Genomic DNA, 8191 nt, shown 5'->3' with positions numbered 1-8191 from the left:
CCTCTACATGTGATGCTATCGCTGCACCCAATACTTGCATACTCGAGGTCCTTACTCAGCCACCATGGAAGTTCTTCTTAGCTCCTTTAAATATAATATTTTTCTATCTTTTTGTAAGGCTGCTTCTCTGACCTTATGACAAAAAGTATGGCTATATTGCATATGTTTTGTTGTCCTCCTATATTATAATTCTTGCTGAAACTTCTGGACTATTTGTTTCTTATGTCAGAAGTGTGGACACAGGGGAAATGTGACCTGTTCAGTATTGCTGACTTCTGCTGAAGATGCTTGTTCACTTTTTCCCCTTGCTGTGGACTAGTGACCTGAAGTTGATCACCTTTCCTTTCCACTTTGTCCATTACAGTCGCACCATGAGAAATGTGATAAAGAAAGGATAGAATTTACTTTACACTACAAAACATAGCTGGAACTACTTAAAATAACTTGTTTATTACTAAGAAAAAAAAAACAACAGGAAAATAAATATTTTCTCACTGTTTCCTGAACATAAATGTTATCTCTATCTAGCTCTTTTTTGGACTCACCTTAAAATCTGGTGAATTTGCTCTTTGTTTCAGTACCCTTGCCTTTTTCACATGCATCAACAGCAAGCTGTTAAATGAAGCAGTGAACACAGGGTACCACACATTTCCTCATACCTCCCTTAGAAGGTACACAACATTTTGAGTCTTTTTGCCCAGGAAACAGGGTTTGCTCTTTACTGGAAGCCAGCTGTAGATGACTTTTTTCTCTTCTTTGTTCTCCATGCTCCTTCTCAGCTTTTCTGGTTTTCCCTCTCGCTCTTGAAGACCACACAATAGTTAATCCAGATGGCTAAACAAGGGGGTACCTGGGGAACCAGTGGCTCCACACAGGACTGCCACTCCACACCAAACAGTGCCTGCGAGGGGCATTGGACATGCTGAAACCTGATCAAGACACAGTGACTTTTGACATTTAGTTGCTTTGTGTGGGAGTTTTCAGTGAAACATCCGAGAGTGTAATAACTTTTGCAATTGATGGCACTTCTTAGAGCCCTTCTTGTTGTTTAATTGATTCCAGGCTAAAGCTTTTCTAAGAAAAATGCTGTTTGTGGCTGCTTGGGCTGTTTATTATCCATTAATAACCACGTGGGTGGACAGCTGTATTGTGCTGATCAATACACAGAGCTGTGCTCCTGGAACAGAGGAGTGTGGGGATTTGGCTCCCTTCTTGCCTTACCAGGGTTCTTCCTGCCTTTGCACAGCTGGCATAAATCTGTGCAGGGGTCCATCACTCCCAGGTGCCTGCAGAGGCACATTTGCACCAGGCATGAAGGACAGGCTGTGCTAGCACTGAGCAGCTGAGGAACAGAATAAAAATGAAGACTGGGAAAAAGTACAGCTTTTCAGTGTTTTCCTGAGGTTTACAATAACAGATTTCTTTTTCAGTCTGCTCAAGCCATATTCACTGCAGGCTTGTGTTGAATACAAATTTTAATATAAATTTTGAAATAAATATTTGTACTAAGGAGATGATAGTCATTTATACTTCATCTTCTGTGGCTACTTTTATATAATGTCCAGCATGTCAACATCCTGGTCTTCAGGTTTTTCAATGAGACTGAAAAATGTTTTCAATTGTACATATGTCTGTGTATATGCATATGAAGAAGACATGCAATTATTAGAGACATTGAAATATAGTTTTCCAATTCATGGAAAACTAGGAAATTATTATATTGTTTTGTTTCTTTTAGGCTTGAAAGAAAAATTTGTTTCTACAACTTGCTATGAAATGAGACATTCTGAATAAATACTGTTTTCAAAATTCCATGTTATATGGCACATGACTTCCACTGATTTGTCATAACACCATATAGAAATATATACAAAAAGTAATTATTAAATTATGGAATTGTGTTAAATACCATTTTCATTTTTACTGAATTTTTCATTTCTGGTTTTGAGTTGCTTTTCTGATGCATTACAGGTATGATACCGCAAAAAAACCACTAAACAGTTTCACTCCAATATAATTTACTGACAAATATATAGTAAGATGTATTCACAAATTGTTACTGGGCTCATATTTGCTCTGAGTCGAAGGATAGTTTTCAATTTGTTTCAGCTGAGCTGCTGACCTGATGAAAACCAGAAGAAATTAAAGATAAAATTCATAGCCCTCCCTACCTTAGTTCCACATTTTCATCTAGTTTCTTTCTTTAAGTGCTTTGCTTTGGGGCAGCAGTAGCCACCACCATTAACATATTTTGTCCTCAGATTATGATCATTTTAGCCACTGAGGAGCTAGAGATTATTTCAAGGCAGGGATCTAGAGATGAGAGGTACTTTATCTCATTAGAAGATAATCAGCACTTTCTGGGCCCCTGAGGAATTACTGTTTCATGATTAGGCCCATAACCTAATGGAAAAAAAGCTCCTTGGAGGAGGTAACTTAAAACACTAGGCAAAAGGTGACACAGCAGTAGATAGGCTGTGCAACTGAAATGACTGTAAACCAGGGTCTCAGGGCTTCTCCTTGCAAATGAACAGCCAAAGGTAGATTTATTTTTTTTATTTCAGTATATTTATTGCTTATCCATCACAGTCAAAACCTAAGTGTCCAGAATAACAGGAAGAGCAGTGACTTGTATGGAATTGAATCAAAATCTATTGGGTTTTTTTTTGTTTTTTTTTGCACAAAATGTTAAACAGGAGAGGGAGAGGAGGATGGAAATGGAAAAAGTGCATGGAAACTACTGCCTGTCCCTTCCTTGCCCTTTGTGGGCTTTGTCACATTAGGCCAATGCAGTCAGATTAGCAGTTTCCTTTGTAAGACTCCTCTCATTTCAGGTTAGTATTCATATGTGGTAATATTATTGCAAAGAGACTTTCCTAGCACCTTCGGTAAGATGCATGCTAATAGGGAGTGATGGAGAGGAGCTAACGTGATGGGGATGTCAGATGGTGTTAGCAGAGCAGTGCTGCTCTGCTCTTTCCAGCTTGCACTGCATCAAGCTGGAGTTCTTTGCCATATTTCATTGTTCACTTCACATGAGGAGCCTTTGTGGTGATGAGGAGGGCAGTTATATGCCAGCCACGACCACTGCAATCAGAGCAGGGAAAGAAGACTGTTCTCCTATGCCCTTGGGAAACTTACCTCAAAGGTGGCTCTGCTGTGTTCAAGGACGTGCAAAACTGGACATCACAGCATCAGCAGTAGCTGTTACAAGAACTAAATGTTCTCCCAGAGGGATGTAGACTAAAGACACTCCTAGATGTAGAGCAAAGTCATAAGAACCAATTAATTTTGTTTTCTTCCTCCATGCAGTTTGCAACTTTGCGTAATGGATTTCTCTGCCTTCCTCCTGTCTGTACTTTTTTATCTCATCCCTTGCACAACCCATGTCAGAAAGAGTACATCTGAGATTGTGATTCTGACTGTGAGCACAAATAAGTAATTATTCATTAAGCAGTAATTTTTTGCCCAGCATAATACCAGTTACCATAATTATTGTTTCAGCTGCATCTATAAAATCTAACAAAGACTGAAAGCCTGGTGCTGTGCACACCTGGGCTTGGAAGAATCTCATTTAATTATAGCTATTCAAAAGAAGGTCCCCTTGGCTCTCACTGTCATCTGTATAGGCAGAAAAAGTTGCATCCAAAGAGGCCTTCCACTCATTTGAATAAGCTTCCTGTTCTAGAGAAAATTATGTTTCTACATTGCCCCTAGGAGGGTGTCCTACTTTTGACAGATGAAGTGTGACATGCCTCATCTTCATTTCTTGCTGTGGCTTCATAGTTCTTTGCAAACACCACTGACTTTCACTTTTCAACCCTTTCCACTCTGAACTGTGTCTGACCAGGGATTAACACATATTTTAGCATTTATCTTTTCAAATATATATTCCTCCCTTTTATAAAACACTCCCATTTGGGGGGTCCAAAGTATCAGAATGGCACTTATTTATGTGTTCATAAAAACATAATCATGCTGATAGTCAGCTTTTGAGTATGACACAAGCAAGCTCAGAACAAAAATCATGGTTATTTCTGTTCTCTGTGAAGTGCTATGGAAATCTGCTGATGCTTGTTTTGGTATGGTGCATCTCTTTGATGTCCTCTGCTCAAGGCAACGCATAAATCACAAAGCCTCTCCCTGCCCTGTGCAAATTTACAGTGAGGCATTTGAGTAGCAGAGATTAGCTGGCTTTGTCACCAGTACCTATTTGTGGCTCTGTTATATACAGTTTCTCCAGGGGTTGCCTAAGCAGGACCGATTCCAGTGCGCTACCTTGATGTGTAGCCCTCCCCAACACCCTATGCTTGACCATCCAAAACATCCTTTCAGACAAGCTAACATTGTGGGAATACAGGGTTTGAAGAAGACTTTAGATCAATCTGGAGACAGATCTGTTGCAAGCACGTGCCCAAGAGATATTTTTGCTAGTAAATGGCTCCCAGACCACTGAGTACAGGTGCTGTTGTATGCCCAGTGAGGCAGATCAGGGCTCTTGTGTCCAGTGCAGAAGTGAAACTGGTAATGGGCAGCTGAAAGACAGAGAATTCTTCTTGTTCCCTTCCAAAATCTTGGCAGTCAGTCTCTGAAGAGTTTTATGCCCTCTTTCCTTCTACCCAGGGAAGACTGAATAAACCAATATACTTTTTTTTTAAAAGCCTTTACATTTTTCATATTGATTTTTTTTGTATTTAATATTTTTGAATGAAAGGTATTTGAACTAAAAAAATAACTTTTAAAAAAAGTGTTAAAGTAGTCCCTTAAGACAAGGGGCTTTTTTCTTAGAATATTTCAAACCCAGTCATTCTATTGAAATCGCCCCATTCCCACCAAAACGAAAATAAATTAAAAACCAACCAACCAAACAAACAAACATTTTATAGTGGAAAAAAGTTTCACTGGAAAGCTCCCAACGAACTCCATTATTTTGTAACTGTCTAGCTCATGTCTTCTCAGCATGATGTGAAAGCCACCAAACAGATTTTTTTTTTCCCTTATATAAAATTATGGGTTTTTTTTTCCATACATGCAATGGAAAATATACAAATTAAAACAACTGAAAACTTTTGGCTCCTTTATTTTCCATTTTAGGTAAACAGCATAATAAAATCTGGGATTTGATGTCCATATTAGCAATGTCTTGTTTGTATTTTCTGTAGAACATCCACTATTTAAATAACTAAGCCTGTATACACTGAATTCTGCTCTCGTCTGTTGGCTGCTGGCAGGGAGTTGAAGCCTAACCCTCCTGTTGTTATGCATGTCATTGGCAGTAGCTTAGCCCTTGTTACCCAAAATGACAGCCTGGCCAGACAGCCCAGGAGTATCTTAGTCTGTGCTAAAGAACGTGACTTACAGAGGGAAGTTCTTGCTCCTTTGAGCTACTGGCACTTCTTAGTCTTCCCATCTGTAAGGGCAGCTGAGCTGTATCTTCTGTGCTGGAGGGATTTAACTGCTTTGACCTTGCTCCCTATTCTCTTTTGGGCTGGAGTTTTAGCAGGAAGAATTTTACAATGCCACAGTTCCCTTGTGCCCATACTCCCAGAAAATGATTTGGTGCAGCTACCAGCAGTAACACTGCCATTTGGGAATATTACTCCTGTGCCATATGGATCCAATCACCTCTGCTCAGTCCTGCTCCTGAGCATTTCTCAACTGCAGGCAAAATCATAGTAGTGATTATGGTGGGAGTCAAGGAAAGTCTTTGGTCTCTAAACTTAAGTAAATTAACTCAAGAGCTATGGAGGCATTCCTCCTTGCCTCCTTCCATCCTACACTGCTTCACATTTTTAAGCCATTAAGCCACATTTTTAAGAGAGGAAGAAAGGGACAGGGGAGGGGAGGAAGAAGAAAGGAAGAAAAGGAGGAAGAGGGAGAAAGATAGAGCAATGATTGAAGGCAGAAGGAAAGGGGTATTTCTGCCTCTCCATGGTTCTGTGTGTTGGTAGAAATTAAGTTGGCAAGCTCCATTGCAAAGAAGGTGGCAAAGTCAATTTCCTAATGCTGCCAAGTAGGTTCCCATGTCTAGACGGTGTACACAATGGTTGGCAAAAGGCCACAGAGTTAATGGATTTACAAAATAGCAGCATTCCTCTGTATTGATTTTCTGAGGGTGTTTCCAGAACTCTGGGAGAAGTAGGTAGTTCCACTTTATATTTTTTATTGCTAATCAAATCCCTCATAGGGAAGCACCTAATAAAGACACTCCTAGTCTGGGGGACATTGTCAAAAGTTGTATCTCTAGAGGGAAGAGGATGAATATTATGAGACATTACATTAACTGTAAATATTACTGGTTGTATGTTGAGGTTGAGGTGGCAGTTTTTATTGTGCTTGAGTGAGATTCTATTCTTTTAAAGAAAAAGGTAACCTTGTTCACAGCCCAGTGGTGAAACCATGAGTCCAAGTGAATGGTTTAGGCAGGAAGATGAGTAATTTTGTACCAGTCATGTCCCTTTCCCCTGTGTGCATTCAGCTCCGGCAACAAAGTTTTCAAAACATATGTGGTCAGTGGAACGTACCTACACCTCCTCTGGGAAGACAAACAAGACTTTAGCTTCACTGCTCTGAATTTACAGGTACCCTTAGATATAGACTTTCTGTAATGTTAAGGGAACTTAAATACATGTACAAATAAAAAAAAATGTGCATACTGGAAAAGGCCTTTTTTGGACTTTGCTTTCCAAAATGTACAGAGCAGGGGATTAAGTCTTGGCCTGCTGTGCTGTGTTTCAAATAGAATTGGCAGCTCCACCCATTTGAAAGTTAACCCTCATATTTGCAGAAACTTCTTTCATCTGCTAAAACTCTCACCATTGGCACCTTGAGGACCCCCTGAAGCCACAAGTTGGCAATTACAGGATGATATAGTGTGCGTCTGAGAGGATTATTTGTACTGCAGCGGTATATTGACAATTTGAGCTATGCATATAGTTTGTGAAGTGATAGTTAGCATTGCAAGGTCTGAAACCAGTAATCTGTTCTTTGAAGGGTATTGTTGAATCAGAAGTAAGTAGTCTGTAGCTTGGGAAAGCAGAGTTCAGGTACCTATTTGTGACTCTATTGTGATCTTGACAAGTGCCTTTTTACCGTTAGGTTCTACCTGTAAAAGAGACATAATAGTGTATTCCCACCTTACAGCCTATCATTAGAGTATATGCTTTGTAGAGTGCAAGGGACTTAAATACAGGGAAAGCAAAGGAATATATTCAAATGCATAAATTTATCTGATTGATTTGAGAAAAAGGCAGATGAAAATGTGGCTTTTCTGGCTTCCACTATGGAAAGCTCATGGACAGCAAGGTGATGAAATGAGCTGAAGAAACAGCAGAGAAAATAGCAGTGGTGGGAAGTCTTAGACAGAGAGGACAAAGATAGGTGGAAAGTCCTGAAAAGGCAGAATCAGTGAAAATCCTCAAATATTAACAAAGCAAAAAATTAGGAAGAAGAAGTAAATATAGAGCAGCTTATTAAAAGACTTATTTCCACTGTGGAGTGGCTGGGCTGAAGCATCCTGATCCTGAGAGAGCTGATGCACCCCCTATACCCAAGAGACCCACTCTTCAATCACTTGTCAAATTGCTAGGCTGACTGTGCAACAAAAAAAGCCAAATTTAGCTGGGCAGGAATGGTCCCCTGTCACTACCACTGACTTCTTCTGCTGTACCTGATCCCTGTCTGTTCCTGAAGTGGGGGTGAGACAGTGTCTTGAGACCCTGAGGAGCTGAACACATGCAACATATGTTCTTTATTCCTATTCCCAGGTGCTTTCGAGGTATGCCATGCAGCTCGGTTTGCATTCATAACACAGAGGGGGCTCAAAATACATTTGGTTGTTAGTGGTGCCATCTCCCCCCATAACTAAGTAAAAATTTCTTTTGCTTTGATATAACAGGATGGCTCCAAAAGAGTCTTACCTATTCCCTTTTAACACTTGAATGACAGTAATATATTGGATTAATGTCTTATTAAAGGCCTCATCAGATTGCTGAGGGGACCTTGCAGTTAAAGGTGAAATCTGAAGGAAGCAGTCACTGGAGGAGGTGAACTGGGAGAGGAACAGAGATGTGAACAAGACAAGGATGAGTAAAGCGGTACTCAGACATCTCTTGAACTTCACACTTGCCAAGAAGGCTGGGACAAGGAGAGTTAGAATTTTTCTCTTAATTGCTACAGACAGACTCACAGC

Source organism: Mesitornis unicolor, unplaced genomic scaffold (genome assembly GCF_000695765.1).
Source record: "Mesitornis unicolor isolate BGI_N332 unplaced genomic scaffold, ASM69576v1 scaffold26509, whole genome shotgun sequence".
In the NCBI taxonomy this organism is placed as follows: Eukaryota; Metazoa; Chordata; class Aves; order Mesitornithiformes; family Mesitornithidae; genus Mesitornis; species Mesitornis unicolor.
This window is presented reverse-complemented; position numbering follows the sequence as displayed.